The 19,762-nt window shown below is 40.7% G+C and overlaps 1 protein-coding gene across 4 annotated transcripts in view; it reads left to right on the top strand.

Annotated features, from left to right (window-relative positions):
- Positions 1-19,762, top strand: part of LOC127801974 (probable sphingolipid transporter spinster homolog 2) — a 35,068-nt gene that overhangs the window by 2,677 nt on the left and 12,629 nt on the right. The gene's annotated exons all lie outside the window — the stretch shown is intronic.

Here is a 19,762-nt window from a genome sequence, read left to right as displayed (position 1 = left end):
TAAGTATGCCATTAGTGTCTTGGCTAAGGCAAATATTGTCTTTTTATTTTGTTGAGCTTAGATGAAACTTAATCATCACATTTATTATTGACCTGGTATTGCATCAACAGTCGTTATTACATATTGGACAAGTTCAATTAGATGTGTGTCACGATCCAAGGGTCTCATTGTAATTTTTTTCTGAAAATTCAAATGTATGGCGGGATCGAACAGAGTTAGTTGCTGTTAGCATTACTATTATTCCCCTTGATTTAGCTGTAATTGCAGGGAAGAGCCTATATAAGGCTGAGCCACACAAGGATGGGATTTCATTCGTGAAATGATATTGAATTCCTTCCCTCTCAAATTCTCTCTCTCTTTCTCCTCTCTTCTTTTCCTAATTGTTTTGTAAGTGCAAGAGCTGATCATCCTTGGCTGTGATTTTGGCGAAGAGTGGGTGTGATTCAGTCATTTCAGGTCGGTGACAACTTAATTGCAATTGTACAAATACGGTGGATCAAATGGTTGAGGGCCCCAGATTGAAACAATTGGAAAACCGCATGGAAGCGATAGAGTATGGGATGTCCCAGACTTAGGAAGTGGTTTCTCAGAGTAGGGAGGAGGTGCGGGGGCAATTCACGATGAATTGCGGGAGGATATAGCTGCTTCTAGGGATGGAGTTTAGAGAGAGTTGTGTTAGATTCTCGGTCTAACGAGAGAATTCTCAATTATTTGAGAATGGTTGTCGTGAGGGAATTGGGGAATGTAGGGGGAAAAGGATTGAGAAATAGGGAGAGAGAGAAACGAGAGTTGAGAGGAAGAGAATTGGGAGGGAAACTGATTTCCAAATTCATTCAACATGTCAGCTTAGGTGCTGATCAGCATTATTTATACTGATCTGGGTTGAGTTAGGCGCCAAAACAGTTGCCTCAACTTGCCCACATGCGTTTACAACTGTCTTACGGCATGCTAGAACATTCCTCCAGTTATGCCAAATAGGGTCTTATTATTACAAGAAATAGCAGCCTAATTATAGAGACTACTTAGCTAACTATCGTAATAATCCCCGCCCCTTAAAGCATTTATTGTTCGCAAGAAATGTGTAACAAGCTTGCTACATTAGGGAATTGCTAGAGGAGTTATGGCAAATATTCTCAGGTGTTGTTGTCCGTGTGGAGAGAGGACCACTAGACTAACACCTGAATGAGAGGGGCTCTATTTCGATGGATTACCCTTTTGTCTACAATAGCTGTGGGTACTGCATCTGTCAGGGTTTCTTTCATCAAAGGAGGCAATGTGGGGGTGGATCTTTGTGTTCCAATAGCTCTCTTGAGAAGTGAGACGTGGAAGACGGGATGTATCCTGACATCTTTTGGTAGTTGTAGTTGAAACAAGCCTAAAAATAATCAGAGGCTTGAATAAATTCCATAAAACACACATGAAAAATATATATAGGTTGTGTCCTACTTTTTCTCCTATAAAGTAGAAGAAGATTTTGGATATCTATCTCCTAGAAAATAGGATAAACTATCTCTTAAAACTTAGGAAATAAATCTAAACTTTACAACAAGATTTACAACATGAAAACTTTTATCCGCAACTGTGAGTTATCTAACTAATATAATCTTCAACTGTGAGTTATCTTTTTTTTTATCCGCATCTTTGACACTCCATAGCTTTGAAGTCTCTTTAGCGTAGGATCCTCTAATTCCGTCCAACACTCCCCCTCAAGCTAGAGAATAAATGCAAGTCATTTCCAGCTTGCTAATTAATGATTCAAACCCTAGTTTTGCAGCTACTTTTGTGAATACATCAGCTATTTGATCAATGATAAGAATATAAGACAAACTGATCCCACCTTCTTCAATCTCCCTTTTTATAAAACTTCGGTCTATCCTCACATGTTTATCCGGTCATGCTGAATCGGATTTTTCACAATGTTGATAGTTGATTTGCTATCAAATCCTTGTCGGTAGAGTTAAGGGTATCCCCAAGTCTTCCATTAGCCTTTCTAACCAAATTACCTCGCAAATTCCTTGAGCTATGGCTCAGAATTCGGCTTTAGCACTGATTGCTTCTTGCTCCTCCATGTAACCACATTTCCCCATAGCTTAGTGCAATAGCCCGAGGTTGATCTACTGTCCTCACGAGACCCATCCCAATCTGCATCCACAAAGCTTTCAATTCCTCTTTCCTTAGTCTTCTTGAACATTTAGCCCTTCCCAGGTGTTCCTTTGAGATATCTCAAGACATGAAACACAGCTTTCAAGTGTCTTTGAGTAGGATAATGCATATATTGGTTTACTATACTTATTGCATAGGCTATGTCCGGCCTAGTAAGTGACAAATATATTAGTCTTCCAACCAATCTCTGGTACCTCTCCTTATCTATGGGGGTATCATCCCCTTCCTCATCAATTTTCTAGCCCTTTTCTAAGGGAGTCCTAGCAAGCCTACATACCAGCATTCCTGTATCTTTTAGTAGATCCAGGGTGTATTTCTACTGTGAAATGAATAAGCCTTCCTTGCTCCTAGCTACCTCCATTTCTAGGAAGTACCTCATAATTCCTAGGTCTTTTACCTCATATTCTGCCCTCAATTGTTGTTTCAAGCTTTTAATTTCTGTAAATCATCCCCTGTCACAATAATGTCATCAACATAAACAATTAGTATAGCTTTCTTTCCTCTTACCGTGTGTTTTATAAACAAGGTATGGTCGGCTTACCCTTGTTTATATCCCACTCGGTTTAAGGTCGTGCTAAATTTCTTGAACCAGGCCCTTGGAGACTACTTTAATCCATATAGGGACCTCTTGAGCTTACACACACCATCACAACCAGCTTCTTGTTCAAAATATGTCTCCTTATCCAACTCACCATTTAGAAATGCATTTTTGATATCAAATTGAAACAATGGCCAGTCTAGATTAACAACAAAGGAGAGTAATACCCGAATGGAATTAAATTTGGCCACAAGAGCAAAAGTCTCCTCATAGTTAATCCCATAGGTTTTTGTAAACGCTTGGGCCACCAATCCAACCTTATGTTCTTTCAATACTTCCATTTGCATTATGCTTCATAAAAAAACCCCATCTACATCCTACTACCTTTTTGTTTGAAGGTAGTTTTACAATATCCCAAGTATTGTTTTTAACCAAGGCATTCATTCATAGCTTCTTGGACATTTTTTGGAATTCTAATGCTGTCAATTTTTGTAACAAACCCTTTGAACTGAGGGGATAATTTAGTATAAGTCATGTGATTAGACATAAGATACTCGACACATGATCTTACCCCTTTTCGTAGAGTAATAGGCATAGCCCAATCTAGGTCATCCTTGCTTGCTAGCACCACTGTCAATGCTATAAACTTCTGTGCTTTCCTTTCCAGTGCTGTCCTTTGGTGGACCAGCCTCTAAGAGTGATGGCTGACCATGCTGAGACTGAGAATGGCCTTTAGGTTGTCTTGAGTACACAAATAGAGGGCTATCAGCTGCTGAACAAGGATTAGGATCAGAAGAGGAAACAACAGGACTGGGAGAAGGGGTTGTAGTTTCTGGCTTAGAGGGAGATGAATAACCAAGATTAGAGGGATGTTATAAACCATCTAGAACTAGAAATATTTGGGTGTTTAGATGGTCCCCAAATATTATTGTGGATCAAATGGAAAGGTGTAGATGGCTTATAGGATTTAATGGGATGGGGAGATCAATAGTGTTTTGCAAGAGTACATTGCTCACATGAGAAAATTTGATCTCCATTAATGAAAATTTGAGGGTACAAGAATTTTAAATAGGGAAAATTAGGGTGTCCTAATCGTTTATGCCACAATAGAACCTTAGCATCAGTTGTGACTATTTGTGGAAGAGGTTGAAGCATCCTCTGTCAAGTAGAATAGGCCATCCCTTGCCTTAGCACTGCCAATCATCCTCCCCGATGCTTGGTCCTGAAATAAGCAACATGATGGAAAGAAAGTGATACAACAATTCATATCTTGAGTGATCTTATTGATAATAAATTGCATTGTAACCCTGGTACATGTAGGACTGATTTTAACTTCAACTCATAAATACACATTATTCCAAGTCCTAGGGCAAGTGAGGTTGTGCCATCGGCCATAGAAATATCAATAGAAGTGCTTCAAGGAGTATATTCAGTCATTGAGGAGGTTGAACAAGCCATATGATCTAATACACCAGTGTCTATTATCCAAACATTCTTAGGAAATCTTTTTGAAATTAGAGAGTAGGGAGAATTACCTTGCACGGTAGGAGATGCTGTAGGAAGACTTGGGGAAGCTGTACCTTGATTGAGCAGCCTATATAAGGCCTGAATCTGGTCCTCTGTCAGGTTGAGATTGGTGTTCTTCCTAGTTTCTGTTGGTACATCTGCTGTGTAAGTAGATCGTATAATCTCCCTCTTGTTCTGTGGCTTCCAGTTAGCTGGTCTGCCATGGATCTTCCAACATGTCTCCTTGGTGTGGTAAGGTCTTTTGTAGTGGTCACACCCATATTGGCCCCTTCCTAGGCTCTTTGGTAGGTTATCTTCTTGTTTAAAAATAGCTAGAGTCGAATTTTGATGAGCTAAGGAAGGCTCACTTTGCTGATTGAGCATAACCTTACATCATCTTTCTTCTCTCATGACTTCGGAAAAACTTCCTTGAGTGATGGTAGAGGCTTTGTACCCAAGATCCTTCCTCTAACTTCATCCAAATTAGGGTTAAGTCCATGTAAAAAATCAAACACACGATCTTTAAAGATCAATCATCTTGCTGTGTCTTCTTTGCATTCCCAATCAACAATATAGAATAGATCCATTTCATGCCATAGTTTGACCAAAAGATTAAAGTAATCAGTGACATTTAGAGTACCTTGTCTCGTTATTCTGATGGCTGACCTAATCTCGAAGCATTGGGATGAATTTTCCAAGTTGGAGTACATTTTTTGGACTGAATTCCATATTTCCTTTGCAATCTTGTAGAATAGGTAAGTCCTACCTATTTCAAGCTCCATCAAATTTATCAGCCAGGCCATTATGGTGGAGTTTTTTGCCTCCCAAACACCACAAGTTGCTGCTGTGGTTGGTGGAGGAGGAATAGAATCGGTTAGATGATTTGCTCTTTCCTTTGGTTACCAACATCTCGGATTGAAACCATTCTCTGAAATTACTCCCATTCAGTTTGTGATGAGTAATTTGCAGAGGATGGTGATCAATTGGATTGGTGGAAAGATTTGTTGTAGTAGACGGAGGACTAAGAATGTTTGGAGAGTTTGTGGCTGATGCTTCAGTTAGGGTAGGGTTTTGGTGAGCTTCGGTCATATTCTTGTGCAAAACCTTGATTCCAATGCTACGAGTAATCAGAACCTGGCTTTGATACCATGAAACAAGCCTAAAAATAATCGGAGGCTTGAATAAATTCCATAAAACACACATGGAAAATATATACAGGTTGTGTCCTACTTTTTCTCCTATAAAGTCAGAGAAGATTTAGGATATCTATCTCTAGAAAATAGGATAAACTATCTCTTAAAACTTAGGAAGTAAATTTAAACTTTACAGCAAGATTTACAACACGAAAACTTTAGGATTATCTAATTGATATAATCTTCGATCGTGAGTTATCTTCTACACTCCTCTAATTCCGCATCTTCAACACTCCTTCTTAGCTTTGAAGTCTCTTTAGCTTAGGATCCTCTAATTCCGTCCAACAGTAGTTGGTAGGCTACTGCACCTATCTTCTACAAAATAACGAATGGCCCATAGTACTTGGGGCTCAGCTTGGCGGTGGACTGCCTGGTCAGTGACTTGAGGTCCTGCTGGTTGAGCTTCAAATAGACTTCTTCCCCTATTGAGAACTCCCGTTCACTCCTCTTCCTATCTGCCAATTGCTTCATTCTGTTCTTGGCCTTAACCAATTTTGCTTTTACTACCCTCATCATGTCCTACCTTTGCTGCAAATAAGCCTCCACTATTGCCACTGTAGTGTGTCCTCCTATAGTTGGAAGTAAGTTTGGTTTGTAGCCATAGGAAGCCTCGAAGGGGGTTATCTTGATAGAGCTATGGTAGCTTGAGTTGTACCACCATTGAGCTACTGCTAGCCATTTGTGCCATATCCTAGGTTGTAAGAAGCTTAGGCACCTTAGGTATCATTCCAAACACTGATTAACTTGCTCCGTTTGACCATCTGTTTTCGGATGGTATGTATTTGACATTAGAAGCTTGGTGCCTAATGTTCTCATGAGTTCCTTCCAAAAGAGGCTAGTAAATACCTTCTCTCGGTTTGATACTATAGACTGTGGGACTCCATGCAACTTCACCACATTTTCCATGTAAGTCCTAGCCACTTCTTATGCTGTAAACGGGTGGGACAACCCTATAAAGTGGCTGAACTTAGTGAATCTATCTACCACAACCAAAATACAATCTTTTCCCTCAAATTTTGAGAAGCCCTCTATGAAGTCCATTGTTACATTGGTTCATGCATGATTTGGAATGTCCAGGGGTTGTAGGAGCCTGGGATGGGCCACAGTCTCATGTTTGCACCTTCTACACACATCACATTTCAAGATATAATCCCATACATATTTCCTTAATTAGGGGTAAAAGAATACCTGTTTAACCTTGCGATAGGTATTTTGTATGCCCGAGTGCCCCCCACCGGTGATCCATGCAGTGCATGCACTATTTTGTCCTTTAGCTCCTCACAGTCTCCAATAACCATCTGACTCTTGTACCTTATCACTCCATTGACCAATGTATAGCCTGGTTTGCTGTTTGCATTAACACTTAGTTACTCTAGTAATTCTTTGGTTCATTCCCCTTTTTGATAGTTATCAGTGACCTCTTGGAGCTAATTTGGCACCACAATGGTTATAGCTGCAATCATCCCCTCCTTATGGCAATGAGACAATGTGTCTGCTGCCACGTTTTCTTTCCCCTTCCTAAAGTGAATCACATAGTCTAGCTCCATGAGTTTGACCATACCCTTTGTCTGTAATTGAGTATGCAGCCTTTGTTGTAACAAAAAATTCAAGCTTTCGTGATCTGTTTTGATCACGAATCTTCCCCCTTCCAAATAGTGCCGCCACTTGTCTATCGCCATTTGCACTGCCATCAACTCCTTTCCATAAATGCTAAGACCTTGGTGACTAGGTGCCAGGGCTTGACTGAGAAATGTCAAAGGCTTGCCCTCTTGAGATTGTACTGCACCTACTCCAATATTACTAGCGTCTATTTCTAGTGTAAATGGCTTGCTAAAGTTAGGCAAGCCTAGTATGGGGACCTCACTAACCTTTTTCAACTGCTCAAAAGCTTCTTTCGCCTTGGGGTTCCACTTAAATCCTTCATTCAGTAGCTTAGTTAAGGGCTTGCTGATTGTTCCATAATTTTTCATATATCGCCTGTAGTAACTGGTAAGCCCTAGGAATCCCCATAAGGCCCTAATGTTGAGAGGTTTAGGCCATGTCACAATTGCCTCTATCTTCTTAGGATTTGTCCCCACTCTAGCCCTTGAAATGATGTGCCTAAGGTATTCCACCTGTGTTTGTGCAAAAGCACACTTGGACTACTTGATGCACAACTGATGGAATCGCAAGATCTCAAATGTAGTCCTAAGGTGGGATAGGTGTTGATCAAAAGAGGGACTACAGATTAGAATATTGTCAAAGAAAACTAATACGAATTTTTTTAGGTAAGGCTCGAAAATTTGGTTCATAAGGGCTTGGAATGTAGCCGAAGCATTTGTGAGGTCAAAGGGCATTACTGTGAATTTAAAATGCCCATGGTGTGGTCTAAATGCTGTTTTTGGGATATCATTAGGGTCCATTCTAATCTGATGGTACCCTGAATGTAGGTCAAACTTGGAAAACATGGATGCATGCTTAAGCTCATCGAGTAGGTCTTCAATGATTGGAATGGGGAATTTGTCCTTAATGGTGATGGCATTGAGCTGTTTGTAGTCAACATAGAAGTGCTAAGTGCCATATTTCTTTTTAACCAATAGGATAGGGGAAGCAAAAGGGTTATGGTTGGGGCGTATAATAGATTGGTTCAACATTTCTCTGACCATTTTTTTAATTTCAGATTTGAGTTTGGGTGGGTATTGGTATGACTGGATGTTTACAGGTTCCACATTGGGCAGGAGAGGTATAGTGTGGTCTAATGAACGTTTGGGTGGTAGTGTCTTAGGTTCTACAAAGATATCTTGATATTCAACCACTAATGAATCAAGGAAGGCTAGTTCATGTACCTTCCAGGAGGGTTTATAGCCTCCTCCCAAGTCTTCCTCCAGTTGCTCAGTGACTTCAATTGAGAACAGTTGGGCCACTTACGGTATCTTTTTCTTGAATAGTTGCTGCAGCTTCTTCCCCTTCATGATTTTGCATGTTCCCACCTCCATGTTTCCCTGCAACACCATTCTTCTCCCTTCCTTCTTGAGTGTCACCTCCATATTGTTAAAATCAAAATTGATTGGACTCACCTCTTGCATTCAATCCACCCCAAGTACGATATGACATCCCCTTAATCTGAGTAGCCTTAGGTTAGCTTGAAATTCCTCCCCTTGCATCTCCCAGCAGAATCCTAAGCAAGCGGATTTGCTGATCACTTTATCCCAGTGGCTACTGTCACGGACGAGGGTCGAGTACTGGCCATTGGGCACCTCATCTTCTTAGCTATCACCTCATCAATAAAGCTATGAGTACTCCCACTATCTATTTAAACCATGAGAGTACTGTTCTGCACCTTTCCTTTAACTTTAATAATCTTGCTATTGCCTACTCCCTTGATTGCATGCAAGGAAATAGCTCCATTGCCTTATACCTTCTGATCTCCTATCACAACCATTTCTTCCTCTTCTTCTTCTCCTCCCTCAAGCAACAACACTTGTTTCCTACACTGGTGCCTTGGTGTGTATTTTTCCCCACACTTGAAACACAATCCAGCTAGCCTCCTCTGTTCCATCAACTTATCTCTATTTTATTTTGTAGATTTTGGGAAGCTGGGGGTAATGTTGGATACCTGACTCTAGCTCCAATACTTACAGGTTCCTTCCCCGTAGGCCTTCCCCCATAATGTATAGCTCCTAGTAGTAATCCCTTGTTTTGTCGTCTCTGTTTCTTCAACAAAGCTTTAAACGTCATCTCTTGCAAGGAAGGCCCCCTCTGCTGCCTCTTGCACCATTTTCGGCCATAGCACCTACACTGCCGACCTCAATTCATCACTTAATCCCCCCTATGAAACTAGACATGAAATACTCTTTGGTTAAATAGGGGTTCCTATTCAGCATCATGAACTTCAGCTCCTCAAACTCCGTTTGGTACTCCAACACCGTCCCCTCTTGCCTTAGGCAGTTGAATTCTTGCATTACATCCCATTAGCTTCTCTCCCTGATCCTTTCACACAATCCTTGTGTGAAGTCCTCCCAATTATAACTCTCTTTTACTTTGGACCAACCTTAAAACCACATGTCTCTTGCATCACGGAGGTAGGCCGAAGCTAGAGCCACCATCTGATTCTCTGCCACTTGATGGATCTCAAATAGCTTCTCACATCTCCTTATCCACCATCGGGGCTTAACTCCTTCAAATATCGGCAATTCCAGCTTAGGTACTCGAAATTTGGAATGGTGCGAGTGAGTTGGCATCCCTTGCCTCCTCTCTGACACAAACTCTCTTATCGTTGCCAGATCTCCTTCCAACTCTGACAATCCAACATTATGGTTACTAGTGCCAATTCTAGGAAGAATTGGCTCTGATCGCTCTTGGGTGGGAAATCAGGTGAAATTCTTACTTGAGGTTGGCCTGAGAACATTAACACGAACTATTGTAGTTGATCGCACAACATTTTCCCTTGGTCCCTCACTTCCTACATTTCCTCTGATCTGCAGACGCATATCTCCTCTGAGTCTTTGCCAATGCATCCAACTTTCGATCCATCGTCGATCCAACCTTCTCCTCTATCGTATCCACTCAGTCTTGAATTTCCGTCATTGATGTTGAGACTTGATTGTCAACCATTGCTTGATCAATTCATAAATTCCAGCCAGGACTTGCTCTGATACCAATTTGTCAGATTTCCAAATTTCGTTAGGAATGGTTGTCGTGAGGGAATTGGGGAATGTAGGGGGAAAAGGATTGAGAAATAGGGAGAGAGAGAAATGAGAGTTGAGAGGGAAAGAATTGAAAGAGAATTGGGAGGGAAATTGATTTTCAAATTCATTCAACATGTCAGCTTAGGCGCGGATCATCATTATTTATATTGATCTGTGTTGAGTTAGGTGCCAAAATGGTTGCCTCAACTTGCCCACATGCGCTTACAACCGTCTAATGGCATGTTGAAACATTTCTCTAGTTATACCAAACAGGGTCTTATTGAAACAAGCCTTAGAAAACTGTGAATGCTTGCCTAGATTGATATTAAGAGAGCTTGAAAAATATATACAGGTTACATCCTAATCTTTCTCCTATAAAGTAGGAGAAGATTTAGGTATTCTATCCCCTAAGAATTAGGATGAACTATCTCCTAAATTTTAGGAGATAAAACAGAAATAAAATACAAATTTACAATAATATCTACAACTTGAAAAGTAATTAAACAACTTTAGGATAATTTGATTTTAATCTATGCTCGAGAGTTGATAGGCTTCCACTTGGAATTTCAATTTCATCCAACACTTCCCCTCAAGCTGGTGAATAGATGCAAGTCATTCCTAGCTTGCTAATTAAGGACTCAAAACATGGTCTTGCAACTATTTTTGTTAAAACATCAGTCACTTGATTAGTAGAAGGTATATATGATAGACTTCTCCCTCATTCTTCAATCTCCCTTTTTATAAAACTTCTATCTATTCTCATATGCTTCACCCGATCATACTGCACCGGATTTTTCACAATACTGATAACTGATTTGCTATCACTAAATACCTTTGTTGGTTGAGATAAAGGTATCCCCAAGTCTTTCATTAGCCTTTTCAGCCAAATCAGCTCACACATCTCTTGAGCTATTGCTCAGAATTTAGCTTCAGCACTGTTTCAAGCCACCGCCGATTGCTTCTTGCTCCTCCATGTAACCACATTCGCCTATACCTTGGTATAATATCCTGAAGTTGACCTGCTGTCCTCTCTAGAGCTTGCCTAATCTGCATTGACATAGCCCTCAATTCCTCTATTCTCAGTTTTCTGGAACATTAAACCTTTCCTTTTAGGTATCTTAGAACATGAAACACATCCTTCATGTGCCTTTGAGTGGGAGAATGCATATATTGACTGATTACACTTACTACATAGACTATGTCTGGCCTAATAAGTGACAAATAATCCCTACTAACCTTTGGTATCTTTCTTTTTCTACCGAAATATCATCATCTTTTTCTTCCATTTTCTAGCTCTTTTCTAAAGGAGTTCCAGCTAGTCTACAAGCTAGCATCCCTGTATCTTTTAGTAGATCAAGGGTATATTTCCATTGTGATATGAACATCCCTTCTTTGATTCGAGCTACCTCCATGCCTAGGAAGTATCTCATGGTTCCTAGGTCTTTTACTTCAAATTCAGCCTTTAGTTACCTCTTCAAGTTGTCAATTTCCCATAAATCATCACCTGTAATGATAATATCATCAACATATACAATTAATATAACCATTTTCTCATTTCCAGTGGGTTTTATAAACAAGGTATGATTTGATTGTCCTTGTTTATACCCTAATCGGTTGAGGGTCATGCTAAATTTTTTGAACCATGCCCTTGGGGACTGCTTTAATCCGTATAAGGATTTCTTTAACTCGCACACACTCCCACTATTAACCTCATGTTCAAAATCGGGGGGAAAGCTCATATAGATCTTCTCATCCAAATCACCATTAAGGAAGGCATTTTTAATGTCAAACTGGAAGAGTGGCTAATCTAAATTCACAGCAATAGACAGTAACACTCGAATGGAATTCAACTTAGCAACCAGAGCAAATGTCTCCTCATTATCAATCCCATAAGTTTGTATAAATCCTTGGACAACCAATCTAGCCTTATACCTTTCAATACTACCATTAACATTATATTTCACAATAAAGACCCACTTACATCCTACCACCTTCTTGTTCGGGGGGCAGTTTCACAACATCCCATGTATTGTTCCCCACTAGGGCATTCGTTTCCTCCATAACTACATCCTTTCACTTGGGATTATTCATGGCACTTTGAATATCCCTTGGAATTTCAGTGCTGTCTACATTTGCAATAAATCCTCTGAATTGAGGAGAGAGCTGTGCATAATTTAAATGGTTAGCAATAGGGTACTTGACACATGATCTTACCCATTTCCTTGGAGCAATAGGCATGGCCCAGTCCATATCATCTTCCCTGATTGTACTGCTATCACTATTGTCTTCCCCTTTTTCATTTGATGGCCCAGCCTTTGGAATAGATGGTTGACTTTGCTAAGGTTCCAGATGGCCTTCAGGGTGTTCGAAATAAACAAGCAAGGGGCTGTTTGGGTCAAGCTAGGGGTTGCTATTTTGGTTTGAATGGGAAGGACAATGAGGCACAACTATTGTTTCAGGTTTAAAGGTAATAGGAGGATTAATAGGAGGAGGGTCTGGATTAGGATCTGCCAGTGTATTCTCAGGTGTAAAAGATGAAGATGCTCCCCCTTAAGAACATACTGGCAGTGGAAGGTCATGATGAGATAAAGGAAAGATAGGATTCGGGCTGTGAGGAATAGGCACCTCTTGAGAACAACCGGATTGATAGAATGGTAAATCTTCATAGAAAGTAACATCAGTAGAGACAAAGAATTTTTTGGTTGTAAGGCAGTAACACTTGTACCCTTTTTGAGAGGGTGAGTACCCAATAAATATGCATTTTTGGGCCTTGGGATCTTACTTTGTTCGTGTGAGGTTGTTGTTGTGCACATGTGCAGTACACCCAAAGACTTTAGGGTCATGTTTGGAGAGATAGGGAGCATGAGGATGTATTATATCACATAGGATGCTGCGAGAAGTGTGGAAGTTCAAGGTTTTAAAGGGAAGCTGATTAATCAAATAGGTAGCTGTGAGAACAGCTTCCCCCCAATAGGAATGAGGAACATGAGAGGTAAATAGTATAGCTCGTGCCACTTCTAGAAGATGCCTATTTTTTCTTTCAGCCACCCCATTTTGTTGGGGTGTGTAAGGGTATGAGCTTTGATGAAATATTCCATGTTCAACCAAGTAATGAGTGAGATCATTAGAAAAATACTCTCGACCATTATCAGTAAGTTTGAAACATATTCAAAATGAATCGATGGAATCTTTTGAAAATGTTGCTAGCTTCTGTTTTTTCCTTCATTAGATAAACCCAACAGGCTCTAGAGTGATCATCAATAAATGTGATGAACCATCTAGAGCCGGTGATATTAGGGTGTTTAGAAGGATCCCAAATATCACTATGTATCAAATGAAAAGGTTTTGAGGGTTTATAAGACTGAATAGGATGATGAGATTTAGGCTGTTTAGCAAGAGTGCATGATTCACATGAAAAATTGTGCTCTTTATTGATAAAAATTTCAGGATACAAAGATTTAAGATAAGGAAAACTAGGATGCCCTAAACGTTTATGCCATAACAAGACTTTGGCATTAGAAGTTACATTTAGGATTGATTTATTGGTAGGAAAGTTGAAAGGATCTCCTTCCAGATAGTAAAGACCACCCACAGCCTTAGCACTGCCAATCATCCTCCTCGATACTTGATCCTGAAACAATCAATAGGAGGGTGAGAAAATTACACTGCAATTTATATCCCAAGTGATCCTACTTACGGATAAAAGGTTGCATTTGGCACACGTAGGACCAATTTCAGCCTTAATGATGATACACACTGTTCCAAAACCCATAGTAGGGGATGTTGTGCCATCAGCCATGGAGATATTAATAGGTAAAGTGCACGAAGTGTAATAAGTTATTAGGGTTTCAGAACTTGCCATATGGTTAGATGCACCCGTGTCTACCACCCACACATTTTTAGGAAGTCTATTTGAATTTGAGTAGTAGAATAGAGAGTTACCTTGCAATGCTACAGATGTTGTGGGTTGAGTAGCAATACCTTGATTGAGTAGCCTGTACAGGCCTGAATTTGTTCATTAGAGAGATTTAGGTTGGTACAAGTTTTAGGTTCTGTAGGAGTTTCAACAACATATGCTGATCTTGGTATTTCCTTCCTATTTTTTGGCTTCCAATTGGTATGGTTTCTTATAAAAATCACACCACAATTTGTTCTTTCCCTAATCTTTTGGAAAGATTTCCCCCTTCCTAGCAGTGGCCAGTGCTGAGTTTTGATGGTTTCAGTGTGTTGAAGCGTGACTTTTCGCCTGCTTTCTTCCCTCCTAACTCCTGTAAAAACTTCTTTAAGGGTTGGTAGGGGTTTTGAACCCAAAATCCTTCCCTTGACCTCATCCAAATCAGTGTTAAGCCCATATAGAAAATAAAAATCCTATCATTTTCTACCATCTTATTGTACTTTTGGCTATCTGTAGGAGATTCCCAGCTAATAGAGTGAAATAGGTCCATTTCATGCCACAATTCTACCAAAATATTGAAATATTCAGTAACACATAGATTACCTTGTTTGGTAGACCTTATGGCTTACCTGATTTCAAAGCATTGGGATGAGTTTTCCAAGTCTAAGTACATCTCTTGAACTAAATTCCAGATCTCTTTTGCGATTTTGTAGAAGAGATAAGTCCTGCCAATTCTAGGCTCCATTGAGTTTATCAACCATGCCATGATTGTTGAGTTATCTGCCTCCCATACGCCATAGCTGGCTACATTTGTTGGTGGAGTAGGAGTAGATCTTGTCAAATATCCTGCCTTACCCTTCCTTTTAATCACCAACATCACAGATTGAAACCATTCCCTTATGTGGAGTGATTTGCAAAGGGTGATTATCAATCGGGACGACAAGAAAATTTTGCTGAGAAGGAGGAGGAGGAGGAAGAGTGCTCAGAGAGTTGGTAGCGGAAGCTTCTGTTAGGGTAGTGTCAGGTTGTGGGTCAGCCATGGTTGAAACAAAGAAAGATTGAAAAATAGGTAGAGACTTGTTATGATCATAAAACAGGCTCTCATACCATGAAACAAGCCTTAGAAAACTGTGAATGCTTGCCTAGATTGATATTAAGAGAGCTTGAAAATATATACAGGTTACATCCTAATCTTTCTTCTATAAAGTAGGAGAAGATTTAGGTAATCTATCCCCTAAGAACTAGGATGAACTATCTCCTAAATTTTAGGAGATAAAACATAAATAAAATACAAATTTACAACAATGTCTACAACTTGAAAAGTAATTAAACTTTAGGATAATCTGATTTTAATCTATGCTTGAGAGTTAATAGGCTTCCACTTGGAATTTCAATCTCGTCCAACACTTATTATTACAAGAAATAGCAGCCTAATTACAGAGACTACTTAGCTAACTACTATAACAGGTTGGCAAGGCATCGAGAAACTTTGGATCAGCGGATCAACAATGTGATTCCTGTCCATGCTCCCTCAATTCCGGTTACCACCGGAATTTCCTCCCCAATAAGTCCTGGAGTCTGACATATCCGACAAGGAATTCTTCCTAGGTCCCAAGGAGTAGCGGAGGTTGGGACCTCACAATGTGAAGATACTGGAGACCAGGTAAGAGAATTTAATTCTCTTAGATCTAGCCAAGGGCCTATGCCAAGGCTAGAGATTCCCCTGTTTGAAGGATCCAAACCATATTGGTGGATTTGTAGGTATGAGAGGTTTTTTCAGTACTACAACATTGCTGAAAATCAGAGGATTATCCTTGCTACAACCTATCTAAATGATGTGGCTGATGCTTGGTACCAAGGATGGTCTAAATCTAAGGGAATGGGGGCTAGATGGATTGATTTTGCAGAAGAATTATGCATCTGCTTTGGGGAGAGGAATATGGTGGATGTTATTGAAGAATTCAATAAGCTTAGGCAAGAAGGCACGATCACTGAGTATCAGGAGAAGTTTGAGGAGTTGGGGGCGTTGATGTGGAATGCTAAGCCTACTCTTACTGATCAATACTTTGTCTCTAGTTTTATTAGTGGCCTTAAGGATGAATTAAGGTCCATGGTGAAAATGATGAGGCCTGCCACGGTGAGAGAAGCGGCAAAGAAGGTGAGGTTACTGCAGTTGACACTAGAGGCAATTTTCTAGAGGAACAAACTCGTGCTAAGAGCAACCCTAATTGTTGGCCATTTAACAAGGGGAAACGCTAAGGCTCTATTACCTGCTATGGCTTCGGGTGGACCTAAGGGGGGCTCTAATCCATCTGCTAACATAAACACTGCCTTGGCACAAGAGGAGAATGTTGGGATTATCTATAGGTGTGGTGAAAAATATAGCCTTGGGCATTCAGTGCAGGAGACATTTAGTCAATATGGAAGGGGAGGATGAGGATGAGGTGGAAAATAATGAAGAAGAAGAGGAAAAGAAAGAGTGAAAGGATAAAGGAACCATCTGAGGAAGAGCAGGGTCAAGAGGGGGGAGAAATCTCCTTTCATGTACTCAAAGGAGGCCATACTAGGAAGATCATAAAGGTAAGAGAAGTGGGAAAGAAGAAACTAATGGTGCTTACAGATAGTGGTAGCACACAAAGCTTCTTGAATGAAGCTACGGCCACTGAATTGAAGTGTAGGATGACTCACACCAGCCCATTGTCAGTGACTGTGGCGAATGGACACAAAATATATGGTTACTGTAAGTGTGCTGATTTTAAATGGATGATGCAAGGACATGAATTTAGAGCCTGATCTAAGAGTCGTCGAGCTTGGAGGTTGTGATATTGTGTTAGGGGTGGACTGGATGAGCACAATTAGCCCATTAACGTTCAACTCAATAAGTTGGAAGTGATTGTTGAGATGGAGGGAAAAAAGCTGACACTAATAGGCAGCTTGGAACAAGGAGAATGCAAACTGATTAAGGGAAGCAAGTTGCAAAAGCTGATAAAAAGCAAAGGAGGGCAGATCTCACAACTCTATTCAATCCATGCAGTGGAGAGGGAAGGAACAGCAAAGGAGGAGGAGGTTCAAACAGAAGGGAAGGAGAAATTCAGCCCTTGTTCTTCCCAGGTGCACACTTTACATAGCTTACACTTACTCTTGGAAGAATTTAAGGACCTATTCACTGAGCCTAATTCCCTACCTCCCCAAAGACCTTTGGATCATGCCATACCTCTCAAACCCCAAACCACTCCAGTAAGCATCCGAGCATATCGATATTCACCCACTCAGAAAGCAAAAATTGAGAAAAAAATTTCCACCATGTTAGCTACTTCTTTCATACGGCTTAGCCAAAGTTCCTTTGCATCCCCAATGTTACCTTGTGAAAAAGAAGGATGGCTCTTGGAGATTTTGTGTTGACTGCCGTCAACTAAATTCTCATACCATCAAAAACAAATTCTCTATTCCCCTCATTGATGATTTGTTAGATGAATTAATCGAGCAAAAGTTTTTTCCAAACTAGACCTCAGGTCCAGATACCATCAAATCCGGATGAAACCCTCAGACATTCCAAAAATAACCTTTCGTACTCACCAAGGCTCGTATGAATTTGTTGTCATGCCTTTTGGACTGACAAATGCTCTAGCCACCTTCCAAGCCCTTATGAATCAAATCTTTACCCCTTACCTTTGAAAATTTATCCTAGTCTTCTTCGATGATATCCTAATATATAGCTCAAACTTGGAACATCTAGCCCACCTACGAACCACATTAGATGTCCTTAGACAAAACTAACTGTATGTTAAGCTATCTAAGTGTATCTTTGCTAAAAATGAGGTGGGCTATTTGGGGCACATCATTTCTGGAGAGGGAGTTAGGATTGGCCCTAGTAAGGTCACAACAATGGTGGAGTGGCCTAAACCGTTATTTGTGAGAGAGCTTAGAGGGTTTCTGGGGTTGACCGGTTATTATAGAAAATTCATAAGGCATTATGGGGTGGTTAGCAAACCATTGATTGACCTGCTTAAAAAAGATGGCTTCCGATGGAACCCTCAAGCAGAGGTAATCTTCCTGGCACTCAAGAAGGTCATGACTCAAGCCCCTGTATTGGCCCTTCTTGATTTTTCCAAACAATTTGTGGTAGAGACAAATACTTGCAAGAAGGGGATAGGTGTAGTATTGATGCAAAAAGGAAGGCCCATAACCTACATTAGCCAAGTCTTGGCTCCAAGGCACCTAGGGTGGAGTGTTTACGACAAAGAGTTACTGGCAATATTGAAGGCAGTGAACAAATGAAGACATTACTTAGAGGGCAATCCCTTCGTGATCAAGATTGATCATGAGAGCTTAAGGTTCCTATCACTACAAAGGTTGTAGTCTCAACTGCAGACGAAGGGGGGTCTCCAAGCTTATGGGGCTAGACCACACCATACTTTACCGCAAGGGAAAGAAAAATGTAGTGGCTGATGCCCTTTCCAGAAAGGAAGACAATGGTAATGGTGGGAGTTGCTACGCCATTACAATAGTGGTACGTGAATGGGTGAAGGAGATTGTGCAGAGCTATGACCAGACGGATTGGGTAAGGGAACTTATGCTCCAATTGGTTGTCCAACCCTCGGGAAGTCAGGGATATTCATTATCCAACAATCTGATCAGGTTCCAAGGAAGAGTCGTGGTGGGAGATGACAAGGAATTGAAGGAGAGGATCCTAAAGTCACTCCACTGCTCACCACAAGGGGGGCATTCGGGGATTAGGGCCACTCATCACAAGGTGAGGCAATTGTTTTTTTGGCCAAGACAAAAGAAGGATGTAATAGAATTTGTGTTAGCTTGTGAGATGCGTCAGAGGTGTAAACACGAACAGGTATCATACCTCGATCTCTACAACCCCTGGAGGTTCCAGAGTAGGCATGGGAGGGGATTTCAATGGATTTTGTAGAGGGATTTGCTTAAGTTTGAAGGAAAAGATGTGATATTAGTGGTGGTGGATAGACTGACCAAATTTGGGCATTTCCTCAGCCTCACACATCCTTTTTCATCCCAGGAAGTGGCCTAGATCTTTTTGGATTCGGTGGTTAAGTTGCATGGGGTCCCTATGTCACAACATTTATTCCATATTAGCGAACATTTTAATTTTTTGTTGTAATTCGTAGCTGTTACTGTGGCATTTACTAGCTATTGTTGTAGTTTCTAGAGAGGTTGTTAGTTGTTTGTTAGAACTTAGCTGGCCACGTGTAAAGGGGCCTGAATAGGACAAAATATGTTGTTACAACCGTTGGGCAGGAAGGAATCTCCTGTGGTAGCACCTACCCTACTGAGTATATTGCCTCTCAACTCTCTCTTAGAGAGGCATGGAAAAGGATATGAGAATTTTCTGAGTTCTTCCCTACATCTCTCTCTCTCCCTGAACTCTTTTAAATTATCTCCCTTCTTTCTCTTCGTTCTTCTGTGAACTCGTTGCATTCTTCATTCTCATTGGATTAGGAATACCGACGTTCGTTCCCGTGACACCCTAAGTCGATTGTACCTGATAAGGACAAAATATTCACTAGCCATTTTTGCCAGGAGTGGTTCAAGAAGCTAGGGGTGGGGTTACACATGTCAACGGCCTATCACTCTCAATCCAAGCCAAACGGAGAGGGTTATCAGTGTCTAGAGGCCTATTTGAGATGCATGTGTTTTAGCAAGCCAAAAAGCTGGAATAGGTGGCTGCCACTAGCTCAATGGTGGTACAACTCATGTTTTCACAGTACCATAAAGAGAAGCCTCTTTGAGGCAGTATTTGGGCACAAGCCTCCTATCCTACTAGCTATAGCCA

Source organism: Diospyros lotus, chromosome 5, assembly GCF_014633365.1.
Source record: "Diospyros lotus cultivar Yz01 chromosome 5, ASM1463336v1, whole genome shotgun sequence".
In the NCBI taxonomy this organism is placed as follows: domain Eukaryota; kingdom Viridiplantae; phylum Streptophyta; class Magnoliopsida; order Ericales; family Ebenaceae; genus Diospyros; species Diospyros lotus.
Note: the sequence above shows the minus strand (reverse complement) of the source record. Positions and strands in the feature narration are given on the sequence as shown.